Source organism: Heliconius melpomene, chromosome 12 (genome assembly GCF_056956725.1).
Source record: "Heliconius melpomene rosina isolate 202511_hmr_F chromosome 12, ASM5695672v1, whole genome shotgun sequence".
NCBI classification, from domain to species: domain Eukaryota; kingdom Metazoa; phylum Arthropoda; class Insecta; order Lepidoptera; family Nymphalidae; genus Heliconius; species Heliconius melpomene.
Window position 1 is genome coordinate 3,342,707 of NC_140400.1, and position 18,081 is coordinate 3,360,787.

General features: G+C 30.5%; 1 protein-coding gene across 10 annotated transcripts in view; it reads right to left on the reverse strand.

Moving 5' to 3' along the window:
- Fak (protein tyrosine kinase 2 Fak) overlaps positions 1-18,081 on the reverse strand; it is a 135,654-nt gene that overhangs the window by 35,271 nt on the left and 82,302 nt on the right. For 3 of the 10 annotated variants that reach the window (XM_085194129.1, XM_085194127.1, XM_085194126.1), the window contains exon 1: positions 11,758-11,898. The exons of 6 other annotated variants lie outside the window; for them this stretch is intronic. The gene's annotated coding sequence lies outside the window, so the exon portion shown is untranslated. Of the gene's footprint in view, positions 1-11,757; positions 11,899-18,081 lie in introns of those variants that run through there. One more of the 10 variants, XM_085194128.1, reaches the window with a different exon arrangement.

Consider the following 18,081-nt stretch of genomic DNA (forward strand, 5'->3'; position numbering starts at 1 on the left):
CGAGATGTCTTGTATTGAACGATTCCATTCTATCATATAATTTAATTAACAAGTTAATTCAGGTCTAAACGAGAGGCCGTCGTAGTAGAATCCGCCTCTACATATGTAATGTTTTGAAAATTAGGTAGAGGGGGGAATGGAGTGATTTACACTAAATACCCTCAGATTGCTCTGGTACTTGCAGGACACAATGCAAAGCTAAAAGACATTATATTAATGGCACACTACTCCGTTTTCGTTATGACTATTAATTAATAGTGTTAAATTATTAAGTTTAATACTATTCATTAATATTTGTACAAAGATATTCATTAAGGAAATAAAAGGTTTCTTGGAAACTTAACTATTCCTTTTCATTTATTTCCTTACTAAAAGAAATTACTCTTTAAATCGTGTCTTCTGTGTAATTGCATATCCTTTCCTAGACTTATTATTTTCCTCAATGAACTTAAGTGAGTCAGTCAATTTTAAACGACGTAAAGTCTGACATTAATTTGTCAATTACGTACGTATTCTATTTAGTATTTACTTCAAAGTGTAATTGACATATTAATGTTGGAGTTTAAAAATCAAATAAATGACTAAGTTTTGAATTTGAATTTTTAGTTTGTATTTAGTCCTCCAAGTCGGTATTGTCATACTTTAAAACTTGCTGATTTGAACTTAAGCAGGCCATGTTGGCTTAGATTTAAAATTTTGCTGTAGTATAACAGTAATAATATCCTACATTTTAGAACGTCCATGAACATTAGAGGCGTAAATAACAGTATTTAACAAACTATAATCAAACCGAAATCAACTACTATATTGAATCAGGTCACACAAAATAAACAGCGGGAACCGCCAAAACTACGCCGAGGCAATTTAGTTAATGGATCTAAGTGGAGTAACGACACCCAACGCCGCAGAATAAACCTACGAATGGAGAATTGATGGAAAAAAATGTCTAAGACCATCTAAATTGATATTGAGAAAGAGAAATGCTAGAATTTGTTTGTATAGGAACGGAAAATTGTTAATGTTAACGAGGTGATTAATTTCGCAAATTCAACATTTTAACTTTATTCAAAATTTTGAGTACATTAAGACTACGTCATCGCAATGTTAAAAAAACAATGTAAATTTTGGCAAAGAAGAATCCGAAACTGCCTTGTTTATTATTATTAATTTTATACGATTTTTTTTAATTATTAGCTTTAAGCTTTATACCACAGGCAGATAGACAGATAAGCAAATATTACATAGTTTCAAGATACTTTTTTGTGTGTTGAGACAGACCAGTATAACAAAAATTATACACTTTTTTGGATTTGGATTGAACCCATAACCACCACGTTTCCAGTCAGACACTGTCCCAGTAGCCTCAAATTTAACAAAGTAACTAAACGACCAAGGTGTGTTCGATGACAACAGTGACATCATACAAACATAACCAACAATTTTGTTAAATGATATTTCAAATTAATATGGCACAGCGCGGTAGAATAGGTCTTTGGTAAATTGTATATAATATGGGTGAGTCATAAAAGTGTACCGTTAAAGAGCATGCCACAGTAATTTGACTAATTCTCATAAAACGAGGTAATATGACAATCTATACATAAAAATTTAATAGTTTACAGCTAGTTTAGTGTAATAAATTTTTATTGTGTGATCTCTGGTAAAACTTTTTACCTTTAGTTTTAGAATAAACTAGCGACCCAAACGCGGCTTCGCCCGCGTAAATTTATTATTATTTAATAGCCAAATTATGCCCATGTGTTATTCTGATAAGTAATATACCTATATAATTGTAAAGTATCATCTAAATCCGAAAGGTCACTTTTGCGTGAAGTGGTAAGAATATTCATCCTCACAAACTTTCACAGTTGTAATATTAGTAGAATAGTAGGTTTTTTGAATTTACACTCGTAAACTTTTTTGATGACATTGTGGCATTTACAGTTTTATATTGGTCAGGATATAGAGATTTAGAGCACCGTTCGATTGAGAATGTTTTGGTGCTTTCCAGGAAAACATGCATCAAGAATGAGACAGAAGATTGTGACGTATAAAGTGACGAATGAAATGACTAACATAAGTTCTCACCGCATATTCCAAAAACACGAAATATTTCTTGCAATTTTTCTAAGAAACGGTATACAAGTTTTTTTTTTTCAGTTAATTGAACTAACGAGACTAGGTCGTTTTGTATATTTTAAATATCAGTAAACTCAAAAAAATATACACATATTTATATGACAATTAAATAACGATGCGATTATCCCAAATATGGCTGACAATTATAATTTTTGTGTAAGCAAGTAAAAACATGGAAATATGTTGACAAAAAAGTGGCGTATAATAAAAGCTTAAGTCGTAAAAGTGATGTAAAAGCTGTGGTCCATCAAAGCAATTAAGATAGCTAGCGGTGATAAGATTTATGTATAAACATCGGTCGCATGCCGCGCTCTTCGTAGAAAGTTATTCCAAACTGGTCGAGCTTCGTACAAGGAGCTAAGTTTAAAATAAAGTATTGAACTTCAGAATATATATCTTTTCTATATGTTCTTAAAGATTAAATAAAAAAACTAGCAATAGCCTGTATCTTCGGGTAAGTAATTTAAATTATACGAATCTATTTACCGGTAAATCTGTTACAAAGAATGGACAAGTAACGATTTTCATGATTAAACTTTTATAGCGCTATATAATAATAAATTTTAATGGACCTTCGGGTTTACTGCATTACCACTTTTTGTAATATTTCAATAATTTCTTATTATCATTCTGTTCTAAAGTGTTTTCCAGTGTTTAAAATTATTGTATTTTCCCATAATTTGCTAAATAAGTCTGGCCCGACTTCACTTATTAATCATTTCCTGTGTCATACTAATAATGTGACAATATCAAGTCTTCCCGTGTCTTCTTTTCTGGCTTCATATTTCACTAGCTCTATTATTAGTTTACCTCGTTAAGTGTGATTACGTGTGTGTGATACTAACAAGTAGAGTAAGGAGTATTCCCGATTTTATAATCTACCTAAATATATCTTGTCTATATTTTTTGTATTCAACCATACTATTTCACTCAGAGAAGTCAATTAGCGTACACCTATATGAAATTGTAATTATTATGTAATAGTTTAATCTCTGTTAAAGTGCTTACATATACAAAAGTTCACTTCAGGTCCCCAAGTGGGTATCACGTACTATCATATACAAAAGTAACAACTTTGTAACAGATAAATATAATTAACGATAACCGACATTGTAGTGAGATTTACTCGTTTCTATTTTATCTAAATAGGTTTATTTGGCAATTTGCACAAACGATAACCTCTCACACGAAATTCTGGGACGTATCAATTGTTTTATTTTACGACTTACGACGCGAAGACGACGTCACGTTCTATTGACCTGTCGAAATAACAAGTCTTTTCATAATAATAAATGAGTAAAGGAGATCGTCGAGGAGTCGTCAAAATTAAATATTTTAATATTATTAGCAGGTTTTATATAATAATGTAATTAATTGTAAGAGAATTCAAGAATTCGGGGAAAAGTGGAAGCGAAAATGTCTTAAAAAAAAGCAAGCAAAGCTTGTGACTTTTGTAAACTAGAATTTCTACTATTTTTTATTAAATTTACAAATAAATAAAGTAATAAATTGTTTTACATATAAATATGTAAAATTATCTTTGCTTATATTATATGTCCACAATTCTCCAAGTTTATGTCAAATGAAGGTCAGCACTTTCTACCTGTTAAAGACTTGGTATATTCTAAAACTTAAATTAGTCTCTATTCTTACTAAAGTTCAAAACAAGGTCGCTAGCACTGGTTTCTTTGATGTGGTGTTAAAACTGACACTCCAGTGATCTTATCTGGCGCTGCGCAGGGTGTGTAATCATCAAGGGCTTAAAAATGAATGTACAGATAGAACAGGTAATGAAATACAGGTAAAATACATATTTTAGCTGCATATATAGCTGGATATAGCATCCCGCACATAGCAGGGTAGACAGAGGGAACCTAGTGTTAAGACATTCCGTTACCATTGAGACACTTCCATATCTCATTTTCCGCCGAACTCTTTGTGCCCCTGCGCCACGACCTCAAACATATTAAGAAGAATATTCTTAAGTAAAATAAATAAACCAATTCATATTTTACAATTCTATAATGAACTAGTACTATTACATTAATGTAGTAAACACAATACGTTGTCTATGTTCGCGTAAATATGCGCTCAAGCGGTCGTCCTTAGCAGGGGCGAGTCGTAATTACGGACCTCTCACTTCATTTTTTATTTCGAAAATAATAATATTATATACACTTGAAATAACATTAAGAATAAAGAAACAAAATATAATTTTACAAAAGCCAATAATATTGTACAAATTTTGTTGATTTTCAAGTTCTACCTTTTTTATAGATTTCGAGTTTTATCTAAAAGCGCAAAGCAGGATACGCCGAAGGAATCTAGTGTTAATACACTCCTTTTCCCATTTTTCCTCCAATTTTCGAGACATTGCGTATAGAGAGGAGGCACTCAACGCCGAGTTTTGTCTTGCTACCAGAACGAGAAAATAAATATAATTTATTCCCCTGAATAGGACCGGACGACGTTGTAAACGCGACGACTATGGAGTCGTCGCGTTTACAATCACATGCTGTTCTCTATTTATCTTTCAAAATAACATAAAAAATCACTTGACATTCTAAATACTTTTAAATAACACAACCGTGACCTTACCGGCTATCCGTATGTTTAGGTAGATAATACACGACCTCGCCTATCTCGCTAAATACTTCTCAGTATACTTGGTCAACACACTAATAGTTGTATTCATTTGAAATTCATTTACACCAAAATAAAATTATATTATTACAACGAAAAAAGAAAACTAAATAGTAAGTTAATGCAAATAGTAAGTTGAAATCAGGCATATGGACAGGATGAAGAGTGTCCATGAGGCCTATATTTATAAATAACTCTTAACTCTAAGATCGATGCTTCTCATCGATGAACTTGAGATGCTGTTTTTATTTATAGATTATAATTTTATGAATGAAGAAAAACGGCATCTCAAGATCGATCTCAGAGTTGAGATAAATTTTGTGTTTAAAAGACAATTGAACTAAACAAACAATTATTTACCACAAAACAATTAACAAACAAATAAAAATAGCAATGAAAATATTTTTCAGACAAATTATTATTTATTAGTTCTCGCACTTTGGGAGGTAGACACTGGGAAACTAGATATAAATAATTTTAAACTAATGATAAATTATTTCTCTCTCGTCAAAGTAAGTTACGTTTCATGTTTGACGGCGGAACCGACGACTGTCATTTATATTTAACAAAATCACATATATTTTTGTTTAGTCTGAAAATATACCAAGTATATTTATAACTAGCGGACCCGGACGCGGCTACGCCTGCTTCAACTATAAGAATATTTATTAAATATATTCTTGAAATTATTTTAAATTTTCAATAGAATTAGTAAGAAAATATAAGCTTAAATAATCAAAAAGAATAATAAGTAGAGACATATTATTAGAAAATATCTGAGTTATTGAAAAATATCTGAGTTATTGATATTAACCAATAAAAGGATTAAAAGTAACTAAAGGATAGGTATTCTTAATATTAGAAAAAGTACCTAAAGTTTTCCGTGCGTGCATACATAGATATCGACTCTATGAAATAACTAAACATTTCTGTATTTTAAATAAGGTAATTTTAGCGGGCAATATCAAATAAAATAAAAAGAGAACCAAACTGTAGTTTAAATTAATTATAGAGAGCAAATAATTACATAAAAGTTGACAATAGTTCGAAAATGTAAGAAAATTTAAAAAACCATCAACGTCATCTGCCCGTTTGCGTAGGTCACACTATGCCGCCCGAAGGCTGCGTCATTTCGAATTAGTGACATCAACTTAATTATTTAATAGAATGTTATACAGTAAACTATAATTTCAATCTAGATGAAATGCTAAAAGTGACTATAATATTTATTTTCATAAGGATGAATATCAAAATTTCGCGGTAACGGTTGCGTAGCGACGCGACGGTTGTTATTAACATGGCAGAATAAATGGCATGTCAAATTAGAAAGTATTTTAAAATATATTAGTTGGTATGTGTAATGTAATGTTATATAGCCTATAGCACTTCTGAAGAATGCAGCTTTCATATAAAACAAAAACAATGTAAATCGGACCAGTAGATCCAGAGATCTTAGCGTTCAAACAAACAAACAAACAAACAAACAAACAAACTCTTCCGCTTTATTATATTAGTATAGATAACAAATATTTTTATTAAAGTGAATACAAAAAAAGTTTAAGATTTTTTTACTTTCACGGTTTATCTCGCATATAGCAAGATAAACAGAACCTAGTGTCGGGACACTGAAACCAAAAATCAATGCCGTACTTTCTCTTGGCAGTGCAAAGAAACGAAAATAGCTCATTTCCCCAAATGGGTATCGAACCCACAACTATTAAATTTACAATCAGACGCCGTCCCACTGATGCCGCATCATAATATTTTACCATTAATCATCACTACCTGTAAATAATAACAGTTCCAAAATCAATAATGTCATGGAACAAGGTGATTAGCCATGTTTGTTTGTGGAAGGGAGGAGCTGACCTGTCGCGCTTATTACCCTCATATTCTCATATTAGCAATTTTCTGCAAATTTCCGGGTGTTTGCGTCAAGGTTGACGAGTTAACTTCATATTATCATTAATTACGAGAATGAAAATTAAAGCAGAACCATTATATACAATTTACACGGTAATCCTCACACGAAGAAAGACTCTTCGTTGTTTTTGTCAAAACATCAACTATTTTAATCGCGTTGATTGACCAGTTTCTGTATTGAAAACGCTATTTTTACTTAATCGAGATAAAAACTAAAAATGTGAGCTTATAACAAGTACTAGTTCTGAAATGGGACAGCCGCGACATCATCACCAAGGTAACCTGACACTTTAACTAAATATACTTTAGAGTTGGATCTATGAATCAACCTTGTCTTATTTGTTTAACAACAGCCGCTGGCTGTCACTCGTAAATATCCAACTAGTGATGCGCCTATTTCACTCGCGTCCACATTCTGCGGTTAAGAATAACTTCAAAGATTTGTATCGACAGAAATGCCTTTGACAATGCAAATATGGTCCGAATGGAATGGTTGTTTCCAGTGCTCTCAACAGACCTTGCAGAAAGATATCTGGATAGCACTCTATACTACATTTCTTTCAAACTAACTATAAATCTTGAGCTGACCTCATTTGTATGAAGCGGAAAATAAGTAGAAAATCTAATGTTGTTTTAACGTTTTGTTTGTATTTATTTAAACAAACAAAAGAAATTTGTTTATATAGAAAAAGGGAACAGTAGGCCACACGTATGTTAAAATCATTTAAAAATTTTAGGCTAAAACTTGAATATTTTCAGATATAACAAAATAAAATACTTTGGGTTAGTTAAGGCGTACTTTCAAAGCTTTTAGTCTATTCGAAAAAAATTAAGAAAAAAAAAAACTATTAGGCAAAAGTAAAGATATTTTACCTTTGCTAACCCTGCTTTGTGAGATAAAGCTATAATTTAAAAAAATATTTTTTTATTATAGCTTTTTGAGGCATCAAAGATTTTTGAAATTATGACTCTGAAAAAATAAATATTCGATTAACATTTAACTTCTTAATATATCATACTAGTATATAGTATAAACTATTAGGATGTATGAAAATTATCTTTTGTCGTAGACGTCGTCTTAGAGAGGCAGAATGATTAGCGCATTACACCACGTCGCGGTGGTGGGAAAGCATTATGACGATTTATATTATTTTATTAACATAGCTGTTAAGTATAAAAAAAATGATAAAACAAATATTTCCCACGGTGGTTTGCACTTACGAAAGTAGCATCAATATCTAAAAGCTCGAAAGTAAAACGAAATCAAAAGAAAATTAATCAATGCTATGATGGAAACCAATGATGACATAACTACCTAGGCATATAAATAAAACAAGAAAAACCATCTCAGTTGTAACTTAAACTATTTTATATTCAGAGTACATTTCAGTATTAATGGTTGTTTATCTTCTCCATGTAGGAAAGCTTTGCGGATCTTGGAAATAGGTTATTACCGCCGGACCCATAATTTCAACTCGCTTGCGTAAAATCTAGTATTACGGATATTCATGTATTTAAGTTTTCATACGGCAATTTAGCCATCGTATGTGGTTATTCACTTCAAACGTTTAGCATAGCGCATGTTGGCTTCAGAAATAATACAGGCGCTGGTATGTATTCATCTATAATGGGGATATTCTTTGTTATGTTCATTTGAAAAGGTGAATTAGATTGTGTAAATACGGTTACAAGTTTATTCCAAACTTAGGGAATATTTATTTATTTATATGGCCTATGGCACGTACCTAGTGGACGAGGACAGGCTGTGTTAACGATGACGATGACGATGATCCACAAAAATATATCTAAATGAACAGAAAATTAATGGAAAGGCTGGCTTATCGAGAAAAGACTATAATTTAAGGTAAAATAATGTATATTTTCAAAACATAAAATTTTCTTTTTTATAACTATGATATATGTATACTAAATATAATTTTAGGCTGACACATTATATAGCGCCCAAAAGATGTCCACATCGCTTTTACTAGCTGGTAACAAATCAGGAAGACCAATGAAATATAAAATTTACTTAAAGAGATGACAAGAACTGTCAGTTAAAATTACTGCGCTATTTTCGAGTTCACTAAATCAGGTGACTAATAAAAAGAGCATCGAAGAGTTTGCTCATAGAGTATCACATATTTTTTATTAGAATTAAATTTTAAGATTTCTGAGTCAACTTTTTTGTTTAATTTATAACTTAATTATTAAATCTATAATTAAGTTTCATTGAGAACAAGAAAGTTTAGAAGTATTTTTCTTCGTGTGCGCAATAAAGTTTATTTAATAGCATTCTATTCTAATGCATAAAGTAATTTATGAAAATAATTTATATAATTTATACAATTTTCTATAAATTCTACTTAATAGCCAGATAATGATTATTTTCATGTGTTTTATATGCTTCTTGTTTATCTGTTATTGAAACTAAGCTTAAAGGATTTCAAAGAACAGTTTAAAAAGAAAACCGGTGCAACGGTATTTCCTAAAACTAAACCCAAATAGGTGGAATCAGGAAGGAAATTTTACGGCGCTTTTACAAGGCCCATAAATTTCCTTTCGCCGCCGTACAAAAAAGACATTGAGTTTTAACAGCTGTTTTAAAAGCATGTTCCGATTTACGTCGTTCGATACACAATAATAGAATATTATGAACGATTTTTAGATTAAATACGTTTATCGTATTTTTCGTCATATTTACGTGCAGGAAACTTTCAATCTCTTTTTACAAAAACGATGCAAGCATGGGAGTATAATATACAAAATGAACAAGTATCGGACAGCCAATACATTTTTAAATAATCTATTAGAAATTAATTAAATAAATATTACACATTTTATCACATCACATCTGACAATGTGATATGTTTTATATACTTTTGTATAAAGCAACAAAAACGTTTCTACGGCGGGACATAATTTATTATTATTATATTTCAGCTTCACGCTGTATCCCGTAGATACATAGCAGGGTAGACAGAGGGAACCTAGGAACCCAGTGTTAAGACACTGCGTTCCCATTAAAACATTTCCGTGCACTACTTTCGCGAATCAAATTCACACTTTCACGTTTACAGACACAGGCGACTATTTATTTTCAATTTCAAAATTGAAATTTACAATAATATTTCCACAGGATCTCTTTTTTTACATGTATTCTATAATTGTGTATATTTATCTTTTTTATTACCGGTCAATTTAATCCGTGTGTTTTCCATACAACGTGACATTGGCGAAATGAATTGTGCTCAACTGGCACGCTCGAAACGCCATATATCGAGAAATCAATCAATAATATTTCAAAAATATATATAAATGAAGTATTCCCAAATTTTTAATAGCTACAAATTTAAGATGTACCTACACAGGAGACGAGTATACGACTTCCGTCGCAATAGTTCGGTCAAAACGTTAATTGGCTGGGAACGGATAACGGAGGAGATGAAGGAATGCCGTCCATCGCGCTCTATATTTGTACTACAATACAAATTATTTCAATATCTTCACATAAAAAACAATGCTATATAAAAAAGGTACAGTCATTGAATACTTAGTTAGTAACAAGACAAGATGAGACGTAAACAAAAATAAGATATTAATGCTTTTATTTAATGAACTAAGTTAAAATGTTGTTTATTTTAATTGTAAATATATGTTATATTAATAAACCATTGTTATATTCGTCTGAATACAATGAAACTATCAAGCCAATTTAGAATTTTGGACGGTTTCCAAGTCTCGGATAGCAGTTCAATCGTCTCGCGTTCCAACTGTTTGAGTTCTACTTCTGTGTTACGTGTGTTTCTGTTGCAATTTTTAATATAAATTAAAATGACTTCAAATTATTAAAATAGGGTGATTCATAAGGTCATATGTTTGTTAATAAGCTTAGAATAAGGCTATACGCTGTACGTAGTCAAATCTAGGGATCAAAGCCTCCGTTTAAAGAGTTTGCAAATTTTAAATTCTTGTATTGTTAAGGTAAATTTAAGAAGTTATTTAAAGTCTGTTTATATAGGTAGGTATTAATTATAATTTATCTTTATCTGTGAACATTTTCTCGGCATATTTTTTGTAGCCTCATTCAAAATACAATGTCCGTGAGAGCTCCTTGTACAATATACAGTTAAACCTTAACAAAAACATAATTATTTCAAATATAATTTTTAGTCTGAAAATGCCGACAAACAAAAAATTTTAGATTTTAAGTTATGATAAAGAATAATGAATTCGAATGCCCTGATTTTTAATTTAAAAATACATAAATTAATTAGGCTTTAATTATTTAAGACCTTTTTTGTACACCCGACATGATAAGAATTTTTTTAAGCTTCATATTATATCTCTCACAGGGTATGGCAGGTCAGGAATTGAAAGTATTAAATATTCCATTTTCTGGAGTGGGTAACGAACCCACTACCTGTCATTTACAGTCGCAAGCTTAATATTTTAAATATCATAATATTATACAGAAGTGAATACATACTTATGTTGAGAAAATGAAAAAGATATTAATTTACATATAAACCGTACTCGCACGTACGAAAAGTAGGGCATCATAAGCCATCACACTTCAGTCGAGACGAGCCCATCTCCATTTTATTTGTATGTCAATATAATCATAATGGGATGTTATTACAATAGCCTCAGGATAAAATATATTATTTGTTCTGTATAAGTTTTTCCATTAGAGCCTATAACCAATATCCTTGTTTACGATCAACAATAGGTAATATTTATTACAAATATTAGACATTCATTCCAAGTATATATAATTTTATCTTATATTGTTTACTTACCTAAACTATATGCGAATAATTTTAATTCTAAGCAAGTAATAAAAAAACTTTTTTATAAATAAATATGTAAATCGTATAAAATATAAAAAAATAGTTTTATATCGCACACGTGTACCAAATTAAATATTAAAAGTAGCTTAAAACATTTAAATAAAATAAAAAAAAAACACTCAAAATCAAGTAATATCTAAGTAAATATTAATCAATAAAGATGAATTAACATCAATATTTATACAATACAAGAACACACCATTCACAAAAGGCACATAAGTCAAAACATCTATAAACTTCATAAAATTTCGAATTTATAACGCGACAAACAATACAAAATTGTATAACGCGTTGGGCGCCGCGCGTCCGGGTGCGCGTGCGCATCGAGACTGGCCGGAGACTACGAGCCTGCCGCTCGTATATTATTCACCTATCGCGGCTATTCTGATCACATCAGCCACTGTATAGGTAGGCTCGAGAGAGAGACAACCGAGAGGACGCTAGAGTTAAAGTTTCGCAAATCCGAGTAAGCCAAGGACGGTAGAGATAAAACAAAAGTGTTGTTTATGAAACATCAGCTGTGTATCGCCTACGAATTTTACGATACAACAGGTGTTGTTAAATATTATAAAAGAGGTAAACTGAATGGTTTATTTTGTTCAGCATTACGTGTTTACTTGGTGAATACGTGACGTAAATGCACCTTGTTTGGTATATTATTTTTGAATAATAAAGAGATTATAAATAATATATTTATTGAATTGAAATTAATAGTTAAATGAAATAATGATCTCAATAGCTGAACATGGCTACACAAGACTTTAAATTTGAAGAAAAAGGAGAGAGTGGAGTAACCATCACTTGTATGAGATTTTTTTTATCACGCAGCAGATACATTCGAAACGAAAATCTATACTATACCATAATACTTAACAATTCATGAGGGCATTCCATCCGCACAGGAATTTGGCAAATAAACAAGCAACTAAGGAAGCATTAGCCAAAAAGGAAATCCACATGAACAATGCAAGTGATGTCAATGATCTTTCTAGAATTAATGTAACATAGTTTTAAGGTTAAAGGAAAAATTACATGTTTACGCAGGATCAACTACTAATATGTTATTAATATTTATTATAAAATCATGACAATGCGGAACAAATGGTATGTACGCCTGAGGTCGACGTACAAGCGATTCGTATACTTGTGTTTGTGACTCATGTAAACAATCGTGTACTACTTTTTAGATTTCCACAGAGCTTTGAAGACGTTTTAGATTTTGGAACCGATAAATAGTATTTTAGGAAAGTTCGTTAAATCGTGTATGCTGTTAGAAGTCTAAATGTTAATGTTTGTTTCTTATATTTTGATAAATTTAATGTTAAATTAGACTGTTACTGACAACAAAAAAAGGAGGAAGCAGTACCTGTTACAATATAATAACAAACAACTTAAAATATAAAATATAGATTCAGGCACTTGCCAAGAAACTCATATTAATATAGCTTTTGACAATGATATTAAAAATAACCGCTGAAAACATTATCTAAGTACAAAGATACATAACTGTATCCACAATGGTGATAGTCGTGCGCGCGACCGTTTTATTTCACGTCAACAAACCTATTACGATTCGAAACTGATAGAAATGAATGATTGCAATCTTGTAGTGCCAATAATAGTAAGTGATGTTATGTTTAGAAGTTACGTGAGACTAAAACGCTTAGAAAGTTATTTTAAATTATTATAAGCCCAATAGTTAAGTTGGTATACCTAAGTTTTTAAAAAACAACAGATATAAGTATACGAGAAAGTAATTTCTTTTTTCTCATAAACAGCCATATAGTGGACATTCCGATCCACACGATACCGGTTAATTCGACCCTGTTCAATTTGTTCTAGTTGGCCAAATATAAAAAATTTACATATTAATTTATATAATATATAATATGTTAACATTAAAACTGTATATTCTCTTGAAATATACTCGTAGATAGTAAATTATAAGCATAATGTAATAGATACACGACGGCCCCCAGCGGCGTTATTGGCGTTGCGACTGTCATGTCGCTTGCACATGTTCCCAATTAACAGTTCACTTGTAAATATACCAGAATATAAAATACAATAAAATTATATTGGTACGCAATAAATATAGAAATTTACAACAGCACCAGTATAATAAATTAGAGGGTATTTTTTTTATCAATTATTGTTATCGATAAAGTGTAAAAGGATTTTTGTACAGATATAAAACCAGATCAATCATCAGTATTTGTAACAACAGAAAAGAAGGCATAACATAACTGTTGTTTCTACTTGTTTAAAGTTTAGACATTCCCACATGACCTATGGAAATGATTAAAGGTAAATTAAAGAAAGTTTTTTTTTTTAATAAATAAATTAGCAAAAAAACGGCCTAACATAGCTTCTAATTTCTCTGCCTAATTTATACATGATACAAGATAAGAAACAGTCCATGAATCAATTAATTAATATGAAAAAAAAAGTGAAATTTACTATCTTTATCTACGTACTCGAGCAGAAATAAAGTCATTAATGACAAACTTTTTCATAAAGCTTTTTCAAAGTTATCTTTAGTTTATTAGTGTAATAAATTAATCACTTTGATAACACGGTTTTATTAGTTGTCGTAATTTGGACTAAAATCAAATTGCTTCGTTAATGGTTAATCAATTGAATGGAATTTATTTATGAAGTGAAAATCAATAATTTAATAATATAAAAAAATTTAATAGATAATTTAAATCTATATTTATTATTAAATTTATACTGAACGTAAATTAACACATATTGTAAGTATTAAATGGGTATAATATACTAACTAATAAAATAATAGACCAAAAATTTCGCAATCACAAAATACCAATATAGATGTAAATGACACAAAATCCAATTCCTTTCTCTCAACAGCGATCGTTACTTTACACTACTTTATAGCCCCGCTCTGAATTCATATCTTTGCTTTTAAAATTACCGACTTTTGCAACCGTGCGAGAGATATTCACTTCTTATCACCCATTAACGTTGCAACTTGTGTAAGTGTAGCCTTGACATGTAATGGAGATCTCCCACAAAGACTTTCATACATAAAAACCATTATCTATAAGTTATCGGATTAGTGAATTTTCATTAAGAAGCCCAATCTTTTTTTTTTCAACATAAGAAACAAGTAAAATTAATTACTTTACTGTTTAAGTTTTTATTTTCACCCCTGTATCACATATATCGCAAGGTATGCAGAGGGAATCTGGGAACCTGGTGTTAAGGGACTTCCGTTCTACACTAAATTAACCATAATAAATGAAACTTATTAACTAAACTAACTAACTAAATTATAAAAAATAACAAGTATAATCATTAAAAAATAAAATAAATTAAAAGTCTTTCTTCATTCATATGAACCTATGTATATCTAATTATTTTTGCGAAAGCTTCTTTCTAAGGAGATACGGACTACAACTTTTATTATAAACGAAGGGCTTTTATTTTTATATTATTTCAAGTCCAACATTCCAAAGTCAATTAGAATAACTAGTTAGTTTAGTTAGCAAACCATTTTTATCAACTCAAAAAAACTACGAAAAGGCTATTTTTAAGTATTCAAGTACCTATTATTTCTGGTAATACAACGCCTAGGTCTGCCTAGTATATTAAAAAAATCTAGTATTTCGTGTGTCATACGAGTCTGGTATTTTTAAATATAGTTTTAATGCCCTCAAGATTTCAGGTTCTTTATAGAGAACTAGTTTTCCATATAATGTAGAAATACAAATGTACCTTACTGGAATGCTGCTAATACCGTTTAATATACGACTTGTAAACAATTTAAAATATAAGATGAATATTATACTTGAATAACGGACTAACTTGATAGTTTATTTTTAGATAGTTTTTTTTAACTTTACGGTGTATCACGCACGTAACAGAGTAGACAGAGGGAACCTGGAAAGGTAGTGTTGTTCCCATTAATATACTTCCGTTCCGCACTTTCCCGTGATTTTGGAGGCATTACCTGTTAAGTGGCAGAACTTAACGCCGGATAAACGGATAAAAAAATACAAAGTACTCTTGTAATTATTGAGAAAGTTGTATTGTTTATAAAACAGATGCAGATGACACATTGATGACATTTCACAATACAAAATATTTTGTTCTGTCGTTAGTCTGTTCTAATTGAACAATATTTGTATGAACTTATACTTACTATACTTACTTATATATATAATAATATATTTACACTAATGGCATATAATTTAGAATTTTTAAATCTGTTCCGCAATAGCAGTTTCCTTCCGCAATAAAAGTTGTTATAAAAATATCCTATCGGGCAAAACTTGCGCTAGTTTACATTCTGCACATAAAAAAGATAATAATATGTGGAATTAAGATCATTTAAATTTCTTGCAAGATACCTACCATTTTATTATAGTATTATATTATTTACATTTAACCACTGTTGAGCTTGTTTCCTGTTGTTTTCAGCAGAACTGCCCCACGAGGCAGTAGTTGCTTTAAATTTATATTATTTTATTTTATCAAACCTGCTTTCCAAAATCTGTTTAAATATAGAATATTATGAACTTAGATAAAATATTGTTTAAAATATTAAAAAAATAATAAAAACGTATTTGAACCTTGTACGACAATAGGCTTTAAAGATATTGATCATTATACGCTAATAAGCTACAAACATTTAATCTCCGCAACTCTCAACTCGCAATACTTATCGATTATTTATTAAGGGTCTTGTTCTAATCTCGCCGATGATGTAATCTCCTGTTGCCGACTGACTGCACGATATGCAAGGCTGTGGGAAATAGGTTCAACGTATCTGCTAAATCTTAGCTTTAGTACAAAACCTGGTTTCAATTTAAATGTTATTTTAAAACTTATTTTTCTATTAATATCTTTTTTTTGTTTCACGCTGCATCCTGCATGTAGAAGGGTAGGCAGAGAGCACCTAGTGCCAAGACACTCTTTATTACGCATTTATCAATATTTCACAATTCTCCTTTCTCAGTGTCAGCTCTTACCAGAGCGGGAATCGAACTCAAAACCATCGTTTACAGTCAGTCGTTGTTTCATTTCGCTTACAACTGGCCTTTAGGCGCAATAGCAATAATCTATACATATAATAAAATTGTAACTGATCATTTGGGGCGTTAATCGATGTAATAGGATTAGAAACAATTTTCAAAATTTGTCTATGCGTTTGCGCACGCATATCTCAGAAACGGATTAATCGATTCAAATGTCATTTCTCTATATTTTGTCAAAGTTCCTTTAATATGTAGTGTTTGTATTATTTCATTCAAATTACAATTCATAAAATGTTTTAAATGAAGATTTTATAAGGGTTCTATTTTTAAATTGCGTATATGCACGACAAAAACTACAATTAACTATAATTAGTACTCTAAGTAATTATTATTGTAAGTATACCCATAGTAAAAAATATGTAATTTAGAAGTTAATTGCATTTTAAGATCAATATCTATAAAGTTTTGGTTGAGATGAACACCGACATCAGGCTATCAACTGACTGATGACTGCAGGTCAAGGGGTCAGCCCTCCTTGGGATGGATATTTTCGTGATGGACATCAGTATTTATGTTTATCTTGATGCAAATTAATATATGGTAAATAAGTGTGTGTTAATCAATTATTTGTCGATGATAGGTTATGCTTAGTATACACTAGAGAAACTTGTATAAAATGCCATATTATATAATACAGCACATTTATTGGCATACTATTTTATATTCTTAAGACAATACGTTGAATAACGAAACCGAACGCCGTACCTTACACAACTAGACCGGAAAAATCTAAATGTCTACACTACATAGAAATCACTTCCAAAATGCATCACGACGACGACAAGGAGAAAATTCACACATATTAAATTTATTACGTATTTATGCATATTTCATAATTCACTTTTACTTTTTTTCGTAATTAAGCTGACTTTTAAACTACATATAAGTTTGTAATTGTATGTCACGCTAAAATAATATTTGCAGACATACCATAACAAAATTAAGTAAAAAAGCATTTTTTTAAAAAATCTTTTGTCGAGCAACAGATAAGCAATGCTGCTATACCTACGTGTTGCGAACAGAGAACTAAAGTTACGAGTATATATATATACCTTACATAGTTTAATTAATCTAAATATAACCTCGCCGTATCTCCATACAGAGACGCACCGCAATGACTAAGTCATTAAAATAAAACTGCACTCCCATATTGGGGCTATTCTTGATGATGCTTTACGAAGTACGTGTTAGTCTTGTATACCACCATTACAGCCTCGTATCGCGGAGAGAGTTAACTGAGTAAGTAAATAAAGTCTTACTTGTTAATAAATTATATGATTATAGAATTTTATCATTAGGTTTTCATTATTATATGAAACTACGAACTCCTGAGATCGAGATTTGACCCATTGCAAACTATTGATACTCTTTACTGATACAAAAATTGTACAAAATAGCAAATAATCTTTTAATATCTGCATAATTTTAAAAGAAACACATTTTTTTCATTATAATAAAAA